At 47.0% G+C, this 26,409-nt stretch overlaps 1 protein-coding gene and 2 long non-coding RNA genes across 4 annotated transcripts in view; 2 read left to right on the top strand and 1 right to left on the bottom strand.

The window, feature by feature from the left end:
* The window catches only part of CRTAC1 (cartilage acidic protein 1), a 152,747-nt gene that overhangs the window by 67,670 nt on the left and 58,668 nt on the right, over positions 1 to 26,409 (bottom strand). The gene's annotated exons all lie outside the window — the stretch shown is intronic.
* Positions 6,087 to 7,219, top strand: LOC129636711 (uncharacterized). The gene is made up of 2 exons (XR_008707095.1): positions 6,087 to 6,478; positions 7,080 to 7,219. It is a non-coding gene; the product is annotated as an uncharacterized LOC129636711 (long non-coding RNA).
* Positions 17,640 to 22,221, top strand: LOC129636708 (uncharacterized). 2 transcript variants are annotated; one of them, XR_008707090.1, is made up of 4 exons: positions 17,640 to 17,783; positions 18,032 to 18,135; positions 18,558 to 19,155; positions 21,452 to 22,221. It is a non-coding gene; the product is annotated as an uncharacterized LOC129636708 (long non-coding RNA). The 2 variants fall into 2 exon arrangements; XR_008707089.1 differs by lacking the exon at positions 18,558 to 19,155.

A 26,409-nucleotide genomic window follows, 5' to 3' on the forward strand; every position in this document is an offset into this window, starting at 1 on the left:
GGGAAACTTTAAGATGAGGATAAAAACCTTTTGTCCTAAGGGGTGGATGGTTTTTCCAGAAAGGGATGTTTGGCACCGAAAGGTCAGAATAATCTGCAGTGATGAGTGTCTATGTTCTGTGAAAGCTCCACGCAGACTGATTGATTTATGCCTTGTTCTAAAAAAGATCTGTGCTCAGCATGTGCTCTGTGCCCTTGGAATTTCTTGTATTTTGATGAGCATGGAGGCACCCAGAAGGCAAAGACTACTGTTTGCAGCTCCATGCCCTCCATACCTAGGTTGATGCCCGGAAGAGACAGGCCATGGTGCTGCTGCTGCTGCTGCTGCTGTGATGATGAGGACGGTGGTGATGGTGAAGATTATGACTCCATCCCTCGAGGCAGGTTTATTTCTCAAGAAAAGAGGAAGATGGGGAGGCAGGAATTCTATAAACTATCAAAGGAGGGATTCGAGTGCCAGATGGGGGCCAGGTTAATCAGGATTCTTTTGCAAGTAGCAAACACTCCACCTGAACTAACTGAAAAAGGATTGGCTCAGGTGTCCAACCTGCCAAGAGCAATGGCACAGCGAGGCCTTGGGGTGCTTAGAACCAGGGTTCTGACCAGGAGGGTGTCAGGACTTCTTCTACCCTGGCCTCTCCCCGTTTGCTGTCAGCTTCATCCCCTCACACCACCCTTCCTTGCAAGGCCTGACCTGTGTACACACTCAGACTGACACCTTCAGCATAGAGTAGAGGCTTATTTTCCTCAGCTCTGATGTGAAAGACCCCAGGGAAGCATCCTGATTAGCCCAGGCTATGTCACACGTGCATTCTGAGCCAGGATCTGGAGCCTGCAGTTGACAGCCTTCAGCTGGGATCAGTGTTCATGAAAGCAGCAGCTCAGGAGCCACGTCTCTACAGGAAGGGAAGGGCCAGGAAGGATGAGCTACGTGTCTCTATAGAGATGGTGGCTCATCTGGGCCTGTACTTCTGGAGACAGACTTGCCAGGCCCACTGATGGAAGGCAGCAGTTCCCTGGCACCACTGAGTCCCTGTGTCCTTCAGATACATCTCAAGGTACCCCCACTCCCCTTCAGGAGCCCCAGAAAGAGGTAAACAGAGAAAGTGGAACAACTGACTCACTAGGTTCTAGAAACGGGTCCAGTTCTTGGCTTCCTCCTCAGGCCTCTGTTCCAGGCAGCATGCTGGCGGTGGGAGGTGGGAGGGCATTGAGAGTTGGCAGTGCCAGCCCAGCATGGGGCATGGAGGGACACAAGGGGAGCCCTGGCCCCACTGTGTGATTAACTTGTGGACTAAGACAGATCATGTTTAACTGCTGGGTTACAGATACTTTAAATGTCTGCTCAAACTTTCTCTCCTTCCTGCTATAACTAGAAGATTTAGCTCAAAAGCTATTGGTCTTTGTCTCTTGTTTGATTAAGATGGGTCAGTTCAGGGGCAGAATGGTGGGGCAAGTTGCTTACAGATGCTTCACTCTTCTCGAAGAGTTAAAACAAAAAGATATACCAATCATTCTCAATGAGTTCATTTCCCCTTCTGGGATCCTGTTTTCAGACTGGGCATATTGCATGGCATATGAGGAATTCTCTGCTCAGACAGCCTCCAACTTAATATGCCAAATAAGGAGTCATCTCAAGCCCAAGCTTTCAGAGGAAGACAGGTCACTTCCACTGGGATAGTCTTCATAAAGAAGGTTCATTTGATCTAGAACTGGAAGGATATATAGAATTTTAATAGAAGATATAGGATTTGTGTGCTCAGTTGCTTCAGTCATGCCCAACTCTTTGCGACCCTATGGACTATAGCCCACCAGGCTCCCCTAACCATGGGACTCCTCAGGCAAGAATGCTGGAGTGAGTTGCCATGCTCTCCTCCAGGGGATCTTCCTGACTGAACCTGCATTTCCTGTGTCTCTTGCATTGACAGGCAGATTCTTTACCCGTGAGCTACCAGGGGAGCCCCATACGATTTAGGCATTTACAAAAGAAATAGTGTGAATTATGAAGCAGATCAGAGAAGAGAAAAACATGGTTAGGGAATAGAAAGTAGACTAACTGAATAACACAGAGGTGTGTATTAGACAATCATGGAAAAGAGCAGAAGCAAGCTGGAGAGTATCTGGCAGTGAAGACAGTGGAAGATGTGACATGTAAACCAAGAGTTTAGGTTTTATCTGGCAGGAAATGAGGAGCCGCTGAAGAATTCTGAACAAGGGGTACCATTACATCAGAGTGCCGATTTGCAGTGTTGTCTGGTGGCCATGTGAGTGAAGGATGGGTCAGGGGAGAGAACTGTAATAACAGTGCAGAAAATGGAAATTCGCCTGGATTATTCCAAAAACTTCTTCCTGTTCCTTGCCCGCAAATGACTCCTAAGACAGAGCATGGTCAAGAAGGCGCAGAAATGGGGAAAGCAAGGGTTAAAAAGCGAGGCATGGCCAACAGAACTAAGTGCTCCCAAGAGGTCCAAAAGGCCAAGGGCTGGAAGTGGAGAGTGGATTGGGCAGTTTGGAAGCTCCTGGTAACTGTCAAGGAAGCCGTTCATTACAGAAGAGAGAGGAGCTAGATCCAGGGCATAGGAGAGAGGAGTAGCCATGCACATAACTCACTGAGGGTGGAAAGGCTCAGGGAGGCCTGGGATACCAGCCAGAACACAGAGAGATGAGGGATGGGATGGGATCACCAAGCTCTGAGACCTATGTATGTTTGTGGGCAAGAAGAAAAGATGCAAGGGGGCAGTGGATTTAGAGGGACATGAGCAAGAAGCATGGAAGGTTGAGAGGAAGAGTCTAAGCACCAGCAGGTAGGTTAGGTTTGGAATTCAGAGAAGACAGAGGAAATGTAGAAGGGTAAGAAGATAGGATGGGTGGAAGACTACAGAGCTGATGCCCAGAGACCTCGATCTGCTCATGGATAAATAAAAGGTGAGGTCCTTAGCTGAGGAGCCACTACCCTGCCATTTTCCACAGTAAATGGGGCAGGCAGGGTACAACGCCTCAGAGGGTGAAGTTGGACAACTTGAGGGGTGGTGAGAGGCAGAGGGCAGGGGCAGGACAGGATCTGTTTCTGAGGTTGCAGAGAAGACACAGACACAACACTGGCAATGAAGCAAGCAGAGCAGGGGCACCGGGCAGGGGGCTGACAGCCAGTCCAGGGAGAGGCACAGGCAGAGGTAGAGGGTGGGCGGGGCTGGCTCAGGCTGCGGACAAGTGGAACAGGCGTTTCAGGTTTGGGATCCAGAATCGGAACTGCCTGCCTCTGTCTGGAGTGGCTGGGAAAAAGCAGTGGGAACATCTTCTCTTGGGAGTGAGGAGGGTTCTGTGGGGGCAACACGGGGCAGCAGAAACCACAAGGGACCTGAAGTGAGAACAGAAAGGCTGAGAGGCAGCACAGCTCCTTGGTGAGGAGTGTGGACCACAAGCCAGACTGCCCAAGGGCAGGTCCCTGCTCGCAACTCTCCAGTTGTGTGGGCGACTTTGAGCCAGTCACTCAGTCGGTCCAGGCCTCGGCTTCCTGATACGGGCTCCTCTGCCATGGGTGGTGCCGAGGATGAAGATAAAGCCTGTAAAGTTGTCAGCGCAGTGCTGCGCGCAGAGCAAATGCTCAATAAACACTAGTTAGAAAGTCTGTCTTCTCCATCTACACTCAGTGCCCAACACATAATGTGAACTCAATAAATATTTCTGAAAGAATGAGTTATTATGATTATAACCTGTGTAGCCTTGAGCACAGACGACTGTGAGCTCCAAGGAGTCCCAGACTGTATTTTATTCTTCTAGCTGCCATCACCGTGTTTGATAAAGGAACCTGCCTACATGCATTCTCTAGGATTCGGTTTCCTCATCTATAAAGTGGGGCTATTAATATTTGCTCTACCTTGAGGTCAGAGGAGAGGACATGTGTAAGCCACGATACAGCTGTGGGTTTTGCATGTGCACGTACACACACACACACACACACATGCACACACCCACACGTGCATACGATATATGACTGTTGTCTGCAGCAGAGGCAGCTTCCTGAGCCCCCGGGAGCCCTCACTCTTCTACTCTCTTCGACAAGAGCTGAATGATACGCCCATTGAGCTGCAGGAACGCCTCGTGAAATGGAGACAGGAGGAATTTTCTGAGAGCCTGGTCAGAGACAGCTATGGTTTTCTCCAGCAGGGAGGAAGTCCAGAGCTGGCACTGGACTGGACATGAGCTAGGCAGGCGGCTGCTCTCAGTCAGCCTGGCCTGATGCCCAGGTTGGACAAGCAATGAGACACAGGTCACAGACCCTGGTGAGGGCAGAGGACAGATGGGTATTGGCTGGTGAAAGGCAGGGCTTTCATGTGAAGACAAGGACCAGTGGGCTCCTGGTGGTTGGAGCTCAAGGGGGAACAGAAATGGCCGCCTTCAGCTTAGAAAAGGCCTGTCCTTCTAGCCCAGGGCTCTGTCCAATCAGAATCTCAGTCCAGACTCTAGCTGGGTGCAGGCCCCTCTTCATGGTGGTGAGCTTCCCCCCATGATGACTGTCTGCTTGGAATTGTGAGTACAAGTCACTGTGGAGCCCCCACCTGTGCTGGCCAGGATACAGGGGACGTATATATTGTTCCCCCTTTGCCCTCTGGGACCCCTCTGCCCTCCGGGACCTCCCCTTGCTCTCACTGGATCCTGTGGATGTGTCCTTCCGCTTGCTGGCCTCCACTCCCTACACACCTGGCTATCCCCACCCAGCAGGAAAATCAAGTCCCTGCCAGTTTCCCCTCTCTCTGCAGCTAATGGGGGCATGCCTGGTTGTATCTTGAGAAATAATGGTTGGAGGAAGCAGCAAAAGCCTGCCAGTTGCTATGGAGTGTTAACTGATGAATTAAACTCTTCGTTTTGATTTGAAGGAAATAGTCCTAGAAGAGATGCTTGCTTTAAAAAAAATATATAAAGCTGCCAACTATGAAAGGCGTTCATTCAGAGGGGTCTTTGTTGCCAAGCTGACTTGAATTCCCTGAGCCATGCATTAACACTAATCAGAATCTGGCTGCTGGAGCAAATGTGCTTTAAAGTTATAGGGACAGAAAATGTTGTGTGTTAAGTATTGGTGAGAAAGCATTCAAATGTACCTAGATATTTATTTAATGTGCTTGCAGTATAAAAACTACCTACCTGACTGGCAACTCAAAATAAACAGTTATATTAATTACTAATGAAACGTACATGACTTTTACCTAAGATATTAGGTAACATAGGCTTTTTATGTTTGAACCATCCATCTAGATTAAAGACCATGCTGGAGCTGGTACCTTCCCATTGCAGGGGGTTGGGGGGATTTTGCAGGTACTTAGAGCCCTGCTACTCTAAGTGGGGGTGGGGATAGGTGGCACTGGCAACATGTGAGAGTGTTAAAAATGTGAAATCTCAGGCCTCAGAATCTGCCTTTTAATAAGATGCCAAGGTGATTCACTTGCACATTAAAGTCTGAGAAGAGCTAGCTGGTCTGAATTCGTATTTCTCAAAGAGTAGCCTGTAGACCAAATGTAAATACATCAGAGACACCTGGAGAGCTCGTTAAAAATGCAAATTCCTAAGCCTAGGGATCAGCATTTGAAACAAACTCCCTGATGGCTTTCCTGTTCAGCAAACTGTGAGACCACCCCTAGTCCTTCTGATCTTTTCATGATCCAGGAAGGACCAGTTGACAGGAGGTGCTCTGAGTCCAGTATGAAAGGATTTGGATGGATGAGATCTCTGCCATGTAGGGGCTTCTAACTGCCGAGCAGGTGGAGAGCAAGCTATGGCATAAATAACTAGAAGGATTCTATTACTGACTAGTTTACAATGCATTTGAGTCTCTCATCCACACTGGTGGATACATGTCTTCCCTGAGGGTGAAGGATAACAGACCTGTGTCCTCATCCTTCCTAGCTTTTCTCCTGGAGCAGAATAGACTCCTCTTTTCAGGGACCATTCATTCTTTGGGGCTACCAAGCAGAGACCAGCCCAGGGCTCAGCTGCTTGAGCCGAGATAGGAAACTGGTGATTCATTTCATTAGCCTTTTCCTATAAATCCTCCCCTCTCCTTCTTGTGTCCACCACCCCTTCTCAGGGTCAGTAGGGTCCAGCACTCTGCAGCTCTGCCTACGTGGCTTCCCCGACACAGGTCAGGAGAGGGTCAGATCAAGGCTAGGCATCTGCCAGCACTCAGCCCTTGGGGATGGCATGAGCTTTCTTCTTTCCCTTTTGATGTCTGCATTTCAGTTCCTTCAGAAAGAGAGAGACACAAACTATAACACTCTCTTTTACAGATAAGAGAAAACCAGCCAGCCTCTTTTGAAATTCAATGTACAAGTGGAAAAGGGGCAATGTGTGATGGGAGCCCAGGTGGGGGTATTTATTGACTCAGAGCATCAATAAATGTGGGCAAAGAGGCTGGCCCTCAACAGCGATCCTTTAGTGGAACAGTGTCTGGCCCAGATCCTGGGAATCAAACTTTGACTCAGATGGTAAAGAATCCATCTGCAATGCGGGAAACCTGGGTTCAATCACTGGGTTGGGAAGGGAATGGCTAACCACTCCAGGATTCTTGCCTGGAGAATTCCATGAACAGAGGAGCCTGGCAGGCTGTAGTCCATGGTGTCACAAAGAGTCCAACATGACTGAGCGACTTTCACTTTCACTTTTCATGGCCTTGCGGGGTGTGTGTCTGGCCGTCTAGTGCTTTCTGGTTTACTCACCCATATGACTCAATCCTCTCAGCCATCCAGTGGGGGTCATTAGTTATTTCGTCTCCCCTTTAAATATGAAACTAAGGTCAGGGATTAATCATGGACCCATCACACAGCTGGAAGGTGGGCGGGCTGGGTCTTGAATTTGCTTCCTCAGATTCCAAATTCGACTTTCTTTGTACCCAACTGTAAGGCCTTATTTTTCTTCTGCTCCTGAACCAACATATTATTTTAACTAGACCAGGGATTCCTTTTGGCAAGCTCTCTCCAAATTACACCAGTAAGTGCAGATGTAGCACGTGACAGCCCCTCAGCGGGTGCGGAGGGCAAAGAAGAGTTGTTGCTTCTTTCTTTTTGTGACTCTGGTGAATTCTCAAAGGTGGAGGTGAAAAATCAATGCCAGATGGCTCTTGCGGAGAAGTTTCCATGGCCTGGCTGCCGAGGATCCACTGGGGGAGGAACGTCTTTGCAGCTGAGGAATGTGGCCCCTCATGGCAGCACTGAGGTGACCTGGCTCGGCTCCATGTTCAATGTTCAAGGCTGACGATCGAGTGAAACAGGAGAGAAGGCGCTGTAGTGAGAGCGGCATCCAGAAGGGTTACTTGTCCCGAGAGCCCTCTCTGGGCCCAGATGTGGATGGAGATGAGGCTCGTAGGTGACAGCACAAGTAAGGCTCCTGCCTCCACAATCACTGGCCTCAACAGATAAATGCAGGCCTAAATGTGACGCCTTAGTCCAAGGATTCCAGCACGTGCCCTTTGCACCCGTCCATAGAGCATGCGCTGGGGCCCAGTGGAGGCAATGAGCCCTATGTTAACTTCCTGTGGTTGCTGTAATAAACACATGGGTGGCTTAAGACAGAAATGGATGGACGTCCCTGGTGGTCCAGTGATGAAGAGCCTGCCTTCCAATGCAGGGAGCATGGGTTCGATCCCTGGTTGGGGAGCTAAGACCCCACATGCTGCACAGCAATTAAGTCTCTCTGCATGTAGCATCTAGAGAGAGCTTGCTCAGTACAATGAACACCCAGCACAGCACCACAACCCCCCCAAAAAAACAGGCAAAAAAATCCCCCACAAAAAACCCCAAAACCAGAAGTGGATTCTCTCACAGTTCTGGAGACCAGATATTCCAAAATCAAGGTATAGCAGGGCCACACTCCTTCCAGTTCCAGGAGAGAATCTGTCCCTTGCATCTTCCAGCTTCCTGTGGCTGCAGGTGAAGTTTGGCTTGTGGCCGCCTTCTACCTAGGCCTTTGCGATATGTTACCGCCTCCTCTTTCACAGCCCCCTCTGCTTCTTTCTTAGAAGGAAATGTGTGATTGCATTGAGGTCCCACTTGGATAATCAGGACATGCTTTTCTCAAAATCTTTAACTTAATCACACATTTTGCCCTATAAGGCAATCCTCACAAGATCCAGGCATTAGGCTATAGGTGTATCTTTTGTGGGGATCGCCATTTGACCCATTATAGCATCTTCTGAATTAACTCTTAACTTCTTATAAAGGCTTCCCTGGTGGCAGACTGTAAAGAATCTGCCTGAAATGAGGGAGACCCATGTTTTATCCCTGGGTTGGGAAGAGCCCCTGGAGAAGGGAATGGTTACTCACTCCAGTATTCTTGCCTGGAGAATCCCAGTGATGGAGGAGCTTGGTGGGCTGCAGTCCATGGGGTCACAAAGTCGGACACGGCTGAATGACTGAAACTATCTTCCTATAAGACATACCAGTTAGGATAACACTAATAGTAGCCAGGGGGGCTTACTAGGTCCCTCGTATGCATTAGCTCAGTTATTCTTCTCAGTAACTCTGGAAGGTGGATACTTGTATTACCCAATGCAAGGGAAGAACAGCTGCTCTAACATCCATACTCCTTCAGCTTCACCAGGTAGTGGTGGTTTGTGGCCAGTGGGGCCAGAAGGTCCTCAAGGATTCTGGGGAAAAGAAAAGAGGGCAAGAAGGTCTCTGGCTCTGAAACCTCTTCCACCACAGCAGCCCCACCTGGGTCTGATGTAGATGTTAGGAGGCTGCAGAAGATTTCCTTTTGTTCCAAAGGGCTCAGTTCAGTTCAGTCGCTCAGTCGTGTCCTGCTCTTTGCGACCCCATGGACTGCAGCACGCCAGGCTTCCCTGTCCATCAGTAACTCCCGGAGCTTGCTCAAACTCATGTCCATCAAGTCGGTGATGCCATCCAACCATCTTATTCTCTGTCATCCCCTTCTCCTCCTGCCTTCGATCTTTCCCCGCATCAGGGTCTTTTCCAATGAGTCAGTTATTTGCATCAGGTGGACAAAGTATTGGAGTTTCAGCTTCAGTCCTTCAGCTTCAGCATCAGTCCTTCCAATAAATATTCAGGGCTGATTTCCTTTAGAATTGACTGGTTTGATCTCCTTGCAGTCCAAAGGACTCTCAAGAGTCTTCTCCAACACCACAGTTCAAAAGCATCAATTCTTCGGCACTCAGCTTTGTTTACAATCCAACTCTCACATTCATATATGACTACTGGAAAAACCATAGCCTTGACTAGACGGACCTTTGTCAGCAAAGTAATGTCTCTGCTTTTTAATATGCTGTCTAGGCTGAGAAAATAAAGTTTGCGAACACAGTTCTGAATTCCACTGATTTGGTATTGTTTGTGCATTGGTCCAGGTTCAGGAATCCCGCCTTTGGAGGCAGACACATCTGAGTTCTGTGTCTTTGGACAAGTTACCTAACCTGTCTGAACACCGCGTTTCTCATCTGTGCAGTGGAAATAGTAACAGTGTCCACCTCAAAGAGTTGGCCTGAGAACTGGATGAGCTTACAGTGCACCTATAATGCTTCAGAAGTGCTCGGTAAAGAAAAGCTGTCATTTTCATTGTTATTGTCATTGACTTGTGCATTTCTCTACTGATCAGTTTCCTAGATATTCAATCTAGGACCTCTTGAAAGTGAAAATGACTCTCCAGAACTGGCGGGTCCAGCTGTTTTCCCTCACTAGAGCTTCTAGAGGACAGAGGTGCCTCAGGCCAGGACAACGGCATGCAGTGTCATTCCTCCTGGCTCATGCACAAGGACCCCATCATCCACTGCTGCTGCTGCTGCTAAGTCACTTCAGTCGTGTCCGACTCTGTGAGACCCCATAGACGGCAGCCCACCAGGCTCCCCTGTCCCTGGGATTCTCCAGGCAAGAACACTGGAGTGGATTGCCATTCCCTTCTCCAATGCAGGAAAGTGGAAAGTGAAAGTGAAGTCGCTCAGTCGTGTCCGACCCTCAGCGACCCCATGGACTGCAGCCTACCAGGCTCCTCTGCCCATGGGATTTTCCAGGCAAGAGTACTGGAGTGGCTTGCCATTGCCTTCTCCACCTGTCATCCACACATATGTCCAAAGGGTCCGAGTTCCGGTCTTGGTGATGAATTTAAGGCACAGCCATTGCCTTGACAGGAGAGGAGTCCCAGAAGAGGCTGTGATGGCGAAGCTTGCTGGGCCTTGGAGGGAGGTGTGGGACTTTCTCGACAGCTTTGATAATTGAAAAGGTTTATTTGCTGACGTCTGTGGGGTTCCAGGTAATCTTGCAGCAAAGCAGCTGCTGCCTCAACGGCCAAGCAGAACTCCCTGTAAGGTGAGACGTAAGCGGCAATGGGCAGCTTACCTGCCTCTGTGAAGGGCTTACGATTGCATTTGCTTCCACTTGAATGAAACATGTGAGTTCCAGGTAGCAGGCTGACTGACACCAACCTCTTCAATGTATTAAAAAACAGCTGCTTTAAGCACAGGTTCTGATTGAATTTTAGAGTGTATCATAATGAGAACTTAGCGTTTATTGACTACATACTGTCTGCCAGGCTCTGGGCTAAAGATGTGTGCATCTGCATGTTCTCATGTTCCCCCAAGGAGCCAATTATCCCTTTTTACGGATGAGGCCCAGGAGGTCAAGCAGCCCCCCAAAGGTCACTTAGTTGTGAAGTGGGGGTCCACAGTGCAGATTGGGTCCATGGGAGCCTCTGGAGGCTGTGCTTTCAACTCCACCCAGGACTGTGACCTAGAAGTGGAGTGCTCCAGAGAAAGAATTCACACTGCCCGCTCTTTCCCATCTTCACTTTGGACAGGATCTTCCCCTGATTGTCAAATGTCACATTCAGTAAGAGTGATAATTAAGCAAAACAAAACAAACTGCTACCAGCGACAAAACCCACACTAACAAACAAAAATTTTGCTTTTAGGTCAGATTCTCCTCTGAATCCCAGAAACCTACAGCTATTGGTTCACAAAAGGAATGAACATGAACACAGATCTAGACTGTTTCTCTTAAAGCATGCTGGTGTGCCAGGGTGACAGACATGCTCTCAGATGGAGGTGCCAGGGCAGGGAGAACTTTCTGGAAAGTGCACTCTGAGCAGCAGAACACTTATTTTAACACTTATTTTAAGAGAGGAGGCACTGCTCTGGGGTGGAGTAGGAGATGCTCCAAAAAGGCATTGGCACAAGGGTTTGCCTGGCATTGACAGGCTCCCTACAGGGGGCAATGGCAGGATTTTGAGACTGAGGAGAAAGGTAACAGAATGGAGGGGTGGGGAAAGGGGGAGTGAGTGATAAGAAAAAGTACGTCTTCACTGTGGTCCTCGGAAGGTGGGCTTGTGCCTAACAGCATCTGCAGTATCCGCCAACAGCAGAAGCAGCTGCTGACACTCGTTGAACGCTTACAGTGAGTGATGTGCACTTTTATCGAATAACCTTCACAACAACTCTACAACGAAGGAATGATTATTACCCCTATTTTACAGGTGAGGCAACTAAGGCTCCGCAAGGCTAAGCAACTTGCCTGAAATTGCACAGCTGGAAAGTGGCAGAAGCCAATTCAAACCCAGGCTCGTGGGATCCCAGAGCTTGTGTTCTTATATAACCTTCTTGTCTTTCATGTCGCTGGTTCCTCGCTCTCAGAAGGTGGTGCATTTTTTATGCAGTGGGGGCTGTCTCCCTGCATCGGTGGTATCTGTTGTATTAGAGTGTGATGGACTGTTCACACCCTTAAAGTTAGGTTTAAAGGATTCAAAGACACATTAGTGTGGTGATGGGGAGGGCTGGGGAGGGGCTTAGGAACCAGAAGTGGCCATGACATTTGTTAACGCATAAAGCTGAAACTCCAGTATTTTGGCCACCTCATGCGAAGAGTTGACTCATTGGAAAAGACTCTGCTGCTGGGAGGGATTGGGGGCAGGAGGAGAAGGGGACGACAGAGGATGAGATGGCTGGATGGCATCACCGACTCGATGGATGTGAGTCTCAGTGAACTCCGGGAGTTGGTGATGGACAGGGAGGCCTGGTGTGCTGCGATTCATGGGGTTGCAAAGAGTCGGACACGACTGAGTGACTGATCTGATCTGACTGTAACCTCTCATCACTTCCTGTGTCAATCAGGAGAAGTAGGGTTTGGATTTGGGGGGACTGGGGCAGGTTCTGTGAGCCCTCTTCCCTCCTATCCCTGTATCACTTTCCAGGCCACATAGAGGAAGTCCCTTCCTTCTTTGCCTTCTTTAACTCCTGTGAGGGTCCCAGGGCAGCTGCAGCAGACAAGGAGGGGTCGCCCTCTGGAAACGGGACATTCATGAAAAAGGGTCATTCCATGCTCAACCTCTGGCTCACTCAGTCCCGGCACCTCAGGGAAACGATGTAGTTTAAAGTCAGAGAACTGGGCATTCTGTGCCTTCTCAGCTGCAGGAGAGGATGGGCACATCACATCCCAGTTGACAAAAGAAAAGGGACAGTTGCTTCTCTTTCAAAGACATTTCAGTGCATTTAATGGAGATAGTAGCGAGGGGTGTTAGACATTGTGTATCAGTCGTTCAATCATGTCCAACTCTTTGTGACCCCGTGGACTGTACAGGTGCCTCTGTCCATGGGATTCTCCAGGCAGGAATACTGGAATGGGTTGCCATTCCCTTTTCCGGGGGATCTTCCCAACCCAAGGACTGAACCTGAGTTTCCTACTTTGCAGGCAAATCTCACCATCTGAGCCACCAGTGCTCATTGTTAGAAGTTAGTCACACTTTTAAGAAAGCAGCATTCACTTGCTGCTCTAATCTATACCCTAAAGTGAGAGCATGTTCTTTTTCGTTTTTTAGTTAATAAGTTTTACCTTTTAAAGCAGTTTTAGATTCACAGCAAAATTAAGTGAAAGGCATAGAGAGCTCCCATGTGCACCTGGCCCCACCTGCCTATAACATTCCCCATAATCAACATCCTTCCCTGCAGCGGTGCACTTGTTACAAGCGATGAACCAACGTGGACATGTCGCACCCAGAGTCCACAACTTACATCTTGGTTGTACATTCTATGGGTTTGGAGCATGTCCCTTTTTTTTCTTTTAATCTGATAGGAACAGGAAGGTATGACAGGTTCATGGTCACATGGTGGGGCAATTCATCTGATGCCAGCCCCTAACCCTTGGTTACCCTCATACCATACCTTCTTCACCTGAAAATATAATCAGCTCATTTCCTGGGGGGCAGATGATAAGAAAGAGAGGTGGAGAGAGTCCACAGAGATGAAACTAACAGGAATAAATTCCATGGGCTTGGAAAAAAAAAACAAAACAGGAACCACCCCTCATTCCTGATGCTTCAAGGTGGGCCATTCAGTGATTCATTCTCACCCCAAAAGACAGTGCGATGAGCCTGGGAGACTGTCTGGAAATTCAAGAACAGCAGGACGCTCTGTGAATGTCTCCGGGCCTGTTATCAGAGCATCACGCTACTCTGTGATTCCAAAGAACAAGCGAACCTTTGGAGTTAATTCAAGTCCTGGATCTGTGAGTTATCAGCTCTAAGTGTAGAATTGCTATAAAAATTCTATGATGTAATGAGAATTAAGCCTGTGGCTCAGGGGTCCCCGAGTCCACACCAGGTTCAAAGATTCTGCAGGAAGATTCTTAGAATTGAGCATATAGTACTCATGGCTAAGATTAATAAGAGTGAAGGGGTAAAAAGCGAAACAAGCAGAGGGAAGAGATGCCCGGGTGACGTCTGGAGGAACAAGCATCCAAGAGTCCTCTCCCAGCAGATTCACACAGAACGTGTCGAATTCCCCCAGCAACAGGTTGTGACAATATGTGTGAAGTGTTGTCTGCTAGGGAAGCTCGTTAGAGACTCGGGGTTTGTATTGGGAGCTAGTCACAGAGGCACCCTCTGCTCGGCACATACCCAAAATCCGAACTCCCAGAAGGAAAGCAGGTATACGATACAAACCACAGCCTAGACACTGTTATTCTGGGGGGAAGTGAGAACCCTTCCCAAATTCAAGTTCCCATATGCCAGCCAAAGGCCAACCTCGCAAGCAGCTTTTTCTAAGGATAACAGGCTTATGTTAACTCTTTTCCGCACAGCCTGCTTTGAAGTTTGGCACACAGTGGACATTCAATACACTGCAGCTATCAATACCAGCAATGTCATGTTTTTGCACCTTTCTCTACAGGAAGGAGAGCTCGTCATACTACCACAAGTGTCCTCGAGTCAAATCAGGTACTCGCTTGGAAAACAAAGAACACACGAGCACACAAGTGCACACATATCTACACATGCAAGTGTGTACCTAAGATAAAATAACTGCTTATATAAAACCTTTTCCTCTTCAAATGTCGAATCATGATTCTTTCATCTCTGGTCTTAGTTGCCATTTACAGTTCTGATTAGTATGCTTTTCATTTCTTCAGCTGAGTCATTGATTAAAAAAAAAAAATGAGTTCATCAAGGCAGAACCCGGGACACAGCCCCAGGCAGTCTACTTAAAGCCTTCCTTCAGGTTTTGGAATAAACTTTCAGGACATGATTCTACTAAGAGAATGATCATCTGGCTCATGGGTCAACATGTTAGTTATAATAATATGTGGAGAGGCTGTTAATCATTTCACCAAAATAAAACTAAGCTAGGTCTATAGCATCCTGCTAAACCACCAGCCAAATGCCTCCGTGTAAGGAAACGAGGTTAGCTGTGTTTGGACTATTCTTAGGCAGCCAGTGCTAGCTCCTGGTGATCACACCCTGTGTCCTGAAAATGTATATGCTATTTCTTCCAACTTCCTGTTAGTTAGCTTATGTGTGCGTGCTCAGTCATGTCCGACTCTTTGCGACCCCGTGCACTATAGCCCGCCAGGCTCCTCTGTCAATGGAATTTTCCAGGCAAGAACACTGCAGTGGGTAGGCATTCACTTCTCCAGGGGATACTTCCTGACCCATGGATTGAACCTGGGTCTCCTGCATTGGTAGGTGGATTCTTTACTGTCTGAGCCACTATGGAAGCCCAGTTAGTTTACAGGTATTTTGTTTTTTTTCCCCCCAGTTTGAAACAATTTGCCTCTTCTCAGACTGCACCATTTTCCCAGCATCACCATGCATCACCATGCTAGTGGTAAAGAACCCGCCTGCCAAAGCAGGAGACATAAGAGACATGGGTGTGATCTCTGGGTCAGGAAGATCCTCTGGAGAAGGAAATGGCAACCCACTCCAGTATTCTTGTCTGAAAAATCCAATGGACAGAGAGCCTGGTGGACTACAGTCCATGGGGTTGCACAGAGTGAGATGCAACTGAAGCAACTTAGCATGCACCCTTAAGAGCAGAGCGGGTTCCTCAGCCCCTGGGATGTGCATTGTGTTGTGATTTAATTTCAGTTGTGCAACTCACCTGCCTTAGGCTGTAAGTAATCCTTTAGTAGATTATTGGTTCCATCAGTCCAAGTTTGAAGACAACTCATGAAGATGGAAGTCACCAGAAGTTGCAACTTCTACTTTCTTTCTATCACATGCAACACTGTATTCCTCACATCAGACCTCAACAACCTGTTCTTTTTCTCATCTTTTGTTACTTCAAACAAGAAATACCAACACTTCACTCCAGGACATCAATGATTGGGAAAAACAGTCATTAAAAACCCATCCTGGGATTTCCCTGGCAGTCAAGTGGTTAAGACTCTGTGCTTCCAACTCAGGGGACTCGAGTTTGATCCCAGGTAGGGGAACTAATATGGGGTGTGGCCAAAAGATTAAAAAAAAATTTTTTTAATGAAAAAAAAAACCCACCCCAATTATAGGAGATTCATTACACTATTCTGTCTACATTTGTATGTGTTTTAAATTCTTCAGTATAATTTTTTAAAAAACCACTAAAAATCATTTCAATGACATTAGAAAACAAATTAATCAGTCTGGATCTTGAGTCAGAGGAGAAGGAGAGGAGGGAATGTGTTCATGGAGTAGAATATGTCGGTATAGGATCTTGGGGGAAATTATTCACTTCTCTAGAGCCTTCCAATCCTAAACCAAAAGCCCAAATACACTTTCTTCTTGTACTTCCACCCTTTAGGGTGGTGGTGGCTAAGGAAGAGAATTCTGAATCCACTTAAGCAGGAACGCCCCGACGCTCACATGCATTCGTCTCATGCCTTTTCCTACAATAAGCACCTACCCCAGGCTTGCATCTAATTTGAATGGTAACTGATTAATTTCCATATGTACTTATTGCTGGTGTCTACCCTTTTCGGTGATATCTATTTTAGAACACGAGATCCCAGAAGACAGTTTCCACGTCTTTAACTCTCTTTAGAAAGCCCTAGAGCCTCACTGTGCTCAGAAAACAAGCAGATCCCTATTCTCGGACGTGCAGCCTCTGTGCCTGTTCCTCCCTTTCATGCAGTGCCCATCTGTAATTGGGCCTCAGGTCACAGGGCTGGGTCTCTCTGTCTAGTTTCTTAGCCGCCATCCAGGTGAAAGAAAGGAGAGGCTGAGAGGATCAGAAGCAGCCTTCCCAAACAAGACCCGGAGGGCCAGGTCACAGCCAGGAGAAGTTTCTGATCCACAGAAAACAGGACACCCTGCATCAGTAAGAAACACTCAGGACCATTTTTCAAAACTAGCAGCTGGAAAGGAATTAATGCAGATCACCATTTCGTGCGCACACAGACTCATTCCAGCCTCAAAGAGCTTCACGGTCATTATTAAAGAACACATTTCAGAACATAATATTATCAGGCTATTGATGTTTGTTTCAATGTTTAATTCAGTAACAGCTCCAGTTGTGGAGAGCTTTAAATGAAATGAATGTTCTGAAGACCTGCACAAATGTTCCAATTTTCCACTGGCTTCCACAAGAGCTTTGGCAATGCCGTGGGGCTGGGGGGCTCCTGATGCCATGAGGATCTTAACAGGCGGGGAACTCAGGGGCCAGCTGCTGAGCAAGCCCCTGAGGTCTTTCCGTACAGAAAACAGAAAAGGCGGAGAGTTCCCCATGAATCCAAACAACAGCCGCTGCCTCCGTCACCGCACATTAAATGATCCGGGACCGAAATTCAATACACACCTCGGGCACTCTTGTGGAACGGTACCCGCGCATCTCAGCGGCCAGCATCCCAGGAGGAATAGAAAGGCATTAAAAAAAAAAATTGGCTCTCTTTTGAACACACACAGAGATAAAGAGAGAGACCACATTGGGAAACCCTGCCAGGACAACTGGACTGAAGGTTCCAACAGGTGTGGCTAGTCCACGCTGGCTGGCACCTCCTCCTCACCCCTGAAGCTGGTGGGCCGGCAGGACCCCAAGGGTCTGCAGAATCCAGGGACAAGCAAACCCAGAAGCCAGACTCAGAGGCCGCCCAGCTCCAGTGTCCCTTGAGCCCTGTCGTCGCCATTTCCTGTCCATTCACCCTTAAAACCTTGTTTGGAACCAACCCCCACCACCAACCCTGGTTAGTGCCTGCGTCTTCATCATGTTTTTCTGTGCTTGTCTTTTGCCTGGACCAGCGGTTCTCCAAGAGTGGTCTCCTGACCGGCAGCTTCAGCATCACCTGGGAGGTAGTTAAAAATGCAAATTTCTCAGACCCCCAAACCCAGACTTTCCACATCAGAAACTCTGAGGATGAAACTCAGGAAAATGTGTTTTTAAATAGGCCTCCAGATGATTCTGATGCCCATTCAAGCTTGAGAATCACTGGCTTGGACTGTCACAATGGTCTATAATGATCGCCTGCCTCCAAGCAATCCTTCAGTCTGGCCACCACAACTGCCTTCTTAAACACAGACTAATCAGCTCCAGTGCTCGTTACAGCCTGGCACATAGTAGGTGCACAATAAATCTTTATTTGCTGACACTGAACTACAGCCTCTGCTTTTAAACCCTATACGGCTACTCATGGCCTGTACAAAACCTAGAAATTCTCAGCAAGGTAGAATCATATCTGACTGTTATTTCTTATTAGTACTATTTTAATTAGTAGTTATTTGTGGAGCAGTCTACTGACAATTTGGTAAATATCCTGTATGATGCTGTTTATTCTTTTTTCCCTTTTTAATCGGTCAACTTTTAGGAGCAGAGGTGTCCTTTACAGCTGAAGAAGTTGAGGCTCCAAGAGGTGATATAACTTGCCTAAGAACATACAGACACCAAGAGAAGAGCTGGAGTTCATTCCAGGTTTGTCTCCAGGGTTCACGCCTTAAATGTATTTCCTTTCAAAATCAGACCTCAATGACCGTTTTACTCTCTTTCCAAGGACATGAGCTCTCAGGCTTTGGCTTGTGCTATAAGCCTCTGTGAAGTCTCACTTGATCCTCTTTCAACAGAGGATGAACCACTTGCTAATGACCCTTATGATCCGAGGCATTATGGTGGGTGGTTTATTGGTGACTGACAACCCTTCCGTGAGCATTTCCTAAAGTGTGGTCATCAGATCACCTACATCAGAGTCACCTGGGGAGTAGATGTGAAATGCAGAGCCCCAGGCTGTGACCCACCCCTCTCCCCGCCCCACAGTTCTAATCCAATGGGCTTGGAGAGGGGTCTGAAAAATGCCTCTTTCCTAAGCACCTCCTCCCCTGGGGTTATTCTGCACACAGATGCTCCAGGCCCACTGCTCTGGGACGTGAGTTCATCTTGTCCAGGCAAGTCTGTAACAAATGCCCAGGGCTACCCCTTGACAGGCCGTCAGAGAATGAATGAACAAATGAGCTCTTTTCTGTTAAAAGGACTGAGATGGGGTGGGGTGTCCCATAAAACACTCACAGGAGAAAAGAAGCCTCGGCAGAGACAAGCTATCCAGATGTGGCACCAGCTGCTGGCACAGAAGAAACAAGCCCGAGTGTGAATAGAAGACACATGTTTCAAGCCACAAAAACTTGACATATCGACTCTGGCAAGGCTTGCCGACCACGTGGTGCTGATAATGTTATTAACGCTGAATGTATTTGCCTGACCTTATCAGGCCTTATAAAGAGCACAGGAGTCTAATTAAGTTCAGATGCCAGCACCTCTAACTTCTTTCTCGGTGGCTACTGAGCCCATCATTTACCCTGATGCTCCTGAAATGACTGGTCTTTAAAACCAAAGGAAGCTGGTCATTAGCATGTGTGAGGCGTTTGCAATGATTTGTGGGAAGACCAATCTGGCGCCCAGAGATGAAGGATATTTCATTCTTCCTGGTGTCACCCCAGCCCGGTTGGTAGGGGACCCAGCCTTATCACCCCATGACACTCACCACTGGGCTCTGCCCTCTGTCTCCTTCTATTTGACATGCACATGGATGGATGGGAAGGGGACACTGATAGCCTGCTGATCAAATGGACAGGTGACATAAAGCTGGGGAGGGGGGTGGAGCCAGGATTCGACAGGGACCTGGGAGCCGGGAGTGATTTATAGGGAGGTCTTGCACTGTCTCCATCTTTGAGACAAATATTAAAGAGAAACAAAATGATAGCAAATGCTTATGTAGTACTGTGCGCTGGAAACTGTTCTAAGTGCCTTTTTACATATTCGTGCACTTAATCCTCAACACCATACAAGGTATGTTCTACTGTTATTCCCATTTTAAAGATGTGGAAACTGAGGCAGGAGCAGTTAAGTAATTTGTCCAGGGGACTTCAAACATTATTGGACTTCCTTCTTCAGTTTCACCCACCAAATCTCCCCTTTTTTTGAGGTTGCCAAGTGTATTTGCACACTCCCATTGATGGAGCATTCACTACCTCCAGAGGCATTTTTTGGGTAAATTTCAACTTTGCAGGAAGTTATTCCTTATGTTGATTGTAGTGAATCTATTTGAAGAAAAAAAAAGTGGGTAGTTGAGATATGAATATGAGGTGGCAGCCCGCCAAATACAAGTTGCTGAAGTCACTGTGTATTATGCTAATAGAGATAGAGTGTACAAATTGAAGGGGGTAACAGAGTTCTCTCTTCCCTGGGCTGGGCAGCCACACTCAGAGGGGGCTATATTCAGTTATGGGCAAGTCAATGAACTTGGGAGGCAGTTGCTAACCCGAGCAGTCTGGAGAATGGTGATCTGGCCAGTGAGAGAAACTGAAAGCAGGACTCAGAGGATGTGATGATGGAGATAGAGACCACTGGTTTGGAGATGAGAAGGCAGGTGGGGGAAGGGGAGCGGTGAATCTGATGGCGGTGCTAGAGTGAATTCAGGCCAAGGACAGAGACAAAGTGAGTAAGGAGGCAGGAAGACTGATTGTTTAAAAAAGAGATGTTTAAGTTTGGGATAGTTTTAGATTCATAGAAAAGCTGAATGTATAGTACAGAGTGCCCATATATACCATACCCAGTTTCCTCTATCACTGTATGGACTTTAGTTGATCAGTTCAGTCACTCAGTCATGTCTGACTTTTGCAATCCCATGGACTACAGCACACCAGGCCTCCCTGTCCATCACCAACTCCTGGAGTTTACTCAAACTCATGTCCTTTGAGTTGGTGATGCCATCCAACCATCTCATCCTCTGTTGTCCCCTTCTCCTCCCGCCCCCAATCTTTCCCAGCATCAGGGTCTTTTCCAATGAGTCAGTTCTTTTCATCAGGTGGTCAAAGTATTAGATTTTCAGCTTCAACATCAGACCTTCCAATGAACACTCAGGACTGATCTCCTTTAGGATGGACTGGTTAGGTCTCCTTGCAGTTTAAGGGACTCACAAGAGACTTCTCCAACACCACAGTTGAAAAGCATCAATTCTTTGATGCTCAGCTTTCTTTATAGTCCAACTCTCACATCCATACATCTACTGGAAAAACCACAGTCTTGACTAGATGGACTTTTGTTGGCAAAGTAATGTCTCTGCTTTTTAATACGCTGTCTAGGTTGATAATGCATCAGTATTGATGCATTAAAGTCCATACTTCCTCCTTGCTCACCTTGGCTCTGAAGCTGTCCAGGTCATCAAAACTAAGGAAAGTGAGAAGGTGTCTCATCCAAGAGGAGCCTAAGGAGAGATGACAACTAAATGTGGTGTGGATGGGATCTGGGATAGAAAAGGGACCTTTTCTTTTCCTTAGTTTTGATGACGTGGACAGCTTCAGGGGTACTGGTTAGGTATTGTGTTGAATGGACATCAATTGGGATTTTCTTGATGTTTCTCTCATTATTAGACCAGGGTTATGCATTTTTCGAAGAAAGACCACACAGGTAAAGAGCCATTTTCATCACCTCGCATCAAGGGTACACCCTATTAACAGGACTTATTCCTGTTGATGCTGACCTTGGTCACTTGTGTTTGTCCCTCTTCCTCTTCCTTTACATATTGCACCCTTTGGAAGAAGGACCCACACTTAAGGAGTAGGGAACTGTGCTTCACCTCCCTGATGACGGAGTATCTATGTAAATTATTTTGAATTCTTCTACATGGGAGATTTGTCTATTTATTCTCCCTCACATATATTTTGTCACAGGGAGCTCCTTCTACTGGTTCCTGGCCTCTTTAACACCCATCAGTGTTAATTTTTGACCATTTCCTTAGATTCTAGCACTACCAGAAGGAGAAGGAAATGGCACCCCCCTCCAGTATTCTTGCCTGGAGAATCCCACGGACGGAGGAGCTTGGTGGGCTACAGTCCACGGGTTGCAAAGAGTCGGACACGACTGAGCGACTTCACTTTCACCAGATGCTGCAGGTTCATCTTGTGTATTTCCTGCCCTAGTCCTAGGATCAGCCATCTCTCCAGGAAGCCCTGGTTCCTTTTATTAAACAATGTTTTTAGAAACAAAGATCTGGGGACTTGGTGCACTCATTGCTATTGCATAGTCCGTTGCATCTAGGCTGTCAGATGACATAGCAAGGAAGGATACTAATCCATGTATGTGTACATATCTACAAATATTTCTATATATGACCATCTGTATCTATATTAAGCCAAACATGAGGTCACAGTGATTTCTCCAACTCTAATCCATTGCCATGTGAATCAGCCTATCCTAGGGGAGGCTGATTTTTTAAAACATTAATTTTTCTTTTGGCTGTGCTGGGTCTTTGTTGCTACACGGGCTTTTTTCTAGTTGCAGCGAGTAGGGGCCACCATCCATTGCAGTGCTCGGGCTTCTCATTACAGTGGCTTCTCTTGTCGCAGAACACAGACTCTAGGTGTGTGGGTTTCACTAGCTGCTGCATGGGGGCTCAGTAATTGCGGCTCCTGGACTCTGGAGCACCATCTCAATAGTTGTGGTGCACGGGCTTAGCTGCTCTGCAGCATGTGGAATCTTCCCAGCTTAGGGATTGAACCCGTGTCTCCTGCATTGGCAGGTGATTCTTTACCCGAGACACCAGAAAACCCTGAGGAGGCTGATTTTTAAGCAGCAACAACAACAAAAAACATTTTGTGAGGTGGTGGATGTGTTAACTAACCCTATTATGGCAATTGTTTCAATATATGTGTGTAAAAAATCATCTGATTGTATACCAAAGTTATTCAATGTTATATGTCAATTATATCTCAATAAACGAGGGAGGAAATACCATTAAAAAGACATTCCGCAAAGTTGAAGCTGATTGCTAATGGAGGTAGTGAGTACTCTGTCATTGAATATGTTCCAGCAAACAGGGCAACTACAAAGAAAGGGGAGATCTGGTGGGTGGAATTGGAAAAGTCAGTTCAACCTGACTATGTTTGAGGTCCCTTCCAGCCCTATGATTGTTGAAACAGTTGTGCCTTATAAGGAAAGGGTCTATATGGCTTCCCCTAAAGATTCATCGTCTTCTACCTATCAGGAGCTGGGCCAGGAGAAAGAGCCACTATTTAGAACACATAAAGGAACACTCTTCAACAGGTAGGAAATTTATGGCTTTTGTAAGTCAAAGAAGAGAAAACAGGCTTAAAATATAAATGAAATGCAAAAGGTTTTAAATTCACAGATGACAGAGCCAGAATGATTATGAAATGGAAGTGATGCTGGCCTGTGGGTGGGACACATGCCAGGGGATTGACATCCAAGGAGTCAATCCTGTTGCCCTTTTAAGAGTCCTGAGCGTGCATAGTCAGAGGGACAATTCTTTGTTCTAGTACCGCAGACCAGGGGCTGGTCAGGGAACACGCAGCAGTGCAGAGTTCAAGAGGAGATGAGGAATTGACCATCCTGAACACATGGGTTTCCCAGGAAAGAAAATTGCCACAGTTTTAGCATAAGTTAGGTACAGAACTGACACTCCACTGCAGGAAAAAGTTCTTCCTTCCTGCTAATGCCCTGTCCCCAAAGACTGTAAAACACCTCTGGAGGAAAGAAAAGAGATGACGGGATAAAGAGAGACTTCCTCTACCAAGGGTGAGTCCCATCCCCAAATATTTTGAGCCAGTAGATCTGGAGACGGATTCAGAGATTTATTTTTAAAGTAATCTCTTTTAGGTGATGCTGATCTTGGAATTTCTGAACCATATTTGGAGCTACGCTAGTGGTCTTAACACAGGATAGTCCCAGTTCGTTTCTTGTTCTGGAAAATTATTAATATTAGGTATCTGAGCATTATATCAAAAGTGCCCTGGTTTGGGTGACAAATTATATGCTCATGCTTCTTAATACTGATACGTTTCTGAGCCACACAGGAAAGACTTGTAAATTTGCAAGGCATCCTTTTGGCCAAGCTATTTCACCCCAGCTCTGATGTGAGAGTGTATTTGCCCTTGAGAGTGAGGGCTCTCTACTGGGGATGAGGAGAGGTTCATGTTGTGGCTGGGGAGGGTTCTAGAATCTCCTGGGGTCAGGAGTATGGGGGCCAGGGGAAAATAGATTAAGAAAGCTCCCTAGTGTTTTGATGCTCCTCCCCTTCCCCGGCCCCTTAAGAATCACCACTTTCAGGAAGGAGCCGGAGGATATGAAGACAGTGCTGCTTTTCTCGCCCTGAGTCTCCCTTTGGACCCCGTGCGCCCCCTTTCTTCCTCCTCCTTGTTTCTCCTAAGCCTGCATTTCCAGTGTCAATATCAAAGGGCTGTCAGTGTACTTCGTCCTGTTGATGATGGCTCTTGAGATTAAAGAGTTAGCTTATCTTTGGTCAAAAGTAACCATGGAAATCTGAGACATTCACCATTGCCTACTGGGGACCTCTAATGGGAAGCTCTCAAATTCCCTCCACGCTCAGGAAAGATGGGATAAACCACGGGTGACCCTGCAGAGCCACCGATCTGACACACAGATCTGATCACGTCTCCGCCCCCACCCCTGCCCACGCTCAGCCTGCTAACCCTCAGGGTGCCAAAACCAAGCTGCAGGGTGCAAATCTCTCCTGATGTGGGAGGCAGCAAGCTCAGTCCTGGGGTTTTCCCCCTCTCCGCGATCCATTTCCTCCTCCTTGGTGACCTCACACAGTATCAGGGCTTTAAATACCATCTCTACGCTGACAACTCCCAAATTTATCTCTCCACCCTGGACCTCTTCCCTGAACTCCAGACTCATATATCCCACTGACTACTTGACATTGCTCTTGAATGTTTAATAGACATTTCAAATGTAACTTGTCAAAAATGGAGTTCCTGATCAGCCCCCTTAGATTCCTGCTGTCTTTCCTTTCTCTACTGCTGACTTCCAGGTGCTTGGCTCACAGCTCAAAGTCTTACTTGACTCCTCTCTCACCCTGCACCCAAGACATTAGCAAATCCTGCTGCCTCCACCTTCAATATACACGGTGTCTGGCTTATTTCTCACACTTCTGCTGCTGACCTCCACCCCAAGCCCCACCACCTTTCAGGCGAATTACTCTAAGAACTCCCTAACACTTGTCTCTGCTTTCCTCCTTTTCTTCTGTCAGTCTATTCTCAACGTGGAAATAGAGCTGTCCTTTAAAGAGCAGGTCACAGCACGTCACCCCTCTGTTCAAAATCCGTCTCCTAACGGTCTTCTCACTCAGAGAAAGAAGCCAAAGGCTGAGCAAGCAGTCCTCAGGGCCGATATGGTCTGCTGCTCTGGCCACATCTAGACCTAATTTTTCACCCCTCTCCCCTTCCTAACTCTGTACCAGATCCCATGACCCCTGTGTTCCTGCCTCAAGGCCATTGCACAGGCTGGACCCTTTGCCTGATGACCATGGAGTTTCCTCACGTACCTCCTACAGGGTTGGTCTCAGTCTGGGTGAGGCTCCCTTGACACCCAGCCCCCAAACTTTACCTCTCTTTCCCAATTAATCCTTTCCCCTTAGCACTTACACCATCTAACATATTACATGGTTTGCTTATTGTCTTGTTTAATATCTCCCTCACTAGATGTAAATTCCATGAGGGCAGGGATTTTGTCTGATGGTTTGCAGAAGTATCTCCAGTGTCCAGATAGTGCCTGACCCATGATAGGAGGCACTCCGAGGACACAGGTGATTGTATGAAGGAACCTTTAATCTGTAGGCATAGCATGTAAAGCAATAAGCAAAATACTACATCTTTAACAGAAAAATGATCAGAGGACAAAAAATAATTTACGAAGAAGGAATACATCTGGCTAATGAAGATATAAGAAAAAGTTCGCCTTCATTAGGAATGCTCAAAAAAATGCATATTTAAAAAATGACATGTTATTATTCTAGTATCAAAGTAATAAAAATAAACCAAAAATAATATCCAATGCTGATATTCATACTTATACACTGATAGAATGTAGACTTATATAAAGGTTTTGGAAAGCAATTTTGCATATATATCAGGTTAATTTAAAAAATATCTCTTGATTGATGACAGAGTCTATTGTAGAGAGAGTCCAAAATTCAGATAAAGGCTTATGCACACAGATGGATGAATGGGTAAACAAAATGTGGTGCAGACACACACCTTAAAAACATGTATTTTCAGGAATATTATTCTGTCTTAAAAAGGAAGGAAATTCTGACATGTGCTATAACACGGAGGAACCGTGAAGACATGCTGAGTGAAAGAAGTCGGTCATGAAAGGATAAATGTTGCATGGCTCCCCTTATAAGAAGTACCCAGAGCAGTTACATTAAAAAATATAGAAAGCAGAATGGGTGGTTTCTAGGAGGTAGGGAGAGGGGAATGGGAAGTTATTGTCCAACAGATGTAGAGTTTTAGTTTCATAAGAAGAAAAAAGCTCTATGGTTGGTTGGGGGTGATGGTAGCGCAACAGTGTGAATGTCCTGCGGCTGCTGCTGCTGCTGCGTCGTGTCAGTCGTGTCCGACTCTGTGCGACCCCATAGACGGCAGCCCACCAGGCTCCCCTGTCCCTGTGGATTCTCCAGGCGAGAACACTGGAGTGGGTTGCCATTTCCTTCTCCAATGTGTGAAAGTGAAAAGTGAAAGTGAAGTCGCTCAGTCTTGTTTGACTCTTAGCGACCCCATGGACTGTAGCCCACCAGGCTCCTCCGCCCATGGGATTTTCCAGGCAAGAGTACTGGAGTGGGGTGCCATTGTGAATGTCCTAATGTCACTGAATTTTACACTTAAAATGATTAAGATGTAAGCTTTGTGTTATATGCATTTTACTGTGATTAGA

Source organism: Bubalus kerabau, chromosome 22 (genome assembly GCF_029407905.1).
Source record: "Bubalus kerabau isolate K-KA32 ecotype Philippines breed swamp buffalo chromosome 22, PCC_UOA_SB_1v2, whole genome shotgun sequence".
Classification (NCBI taxonomy): domain Eukaryota; kingdom Metazoa; phylum Chordata; class Mammalia; order Artiodactyla; family Bovidae; genus Bubalus; species Bubalus kerabau.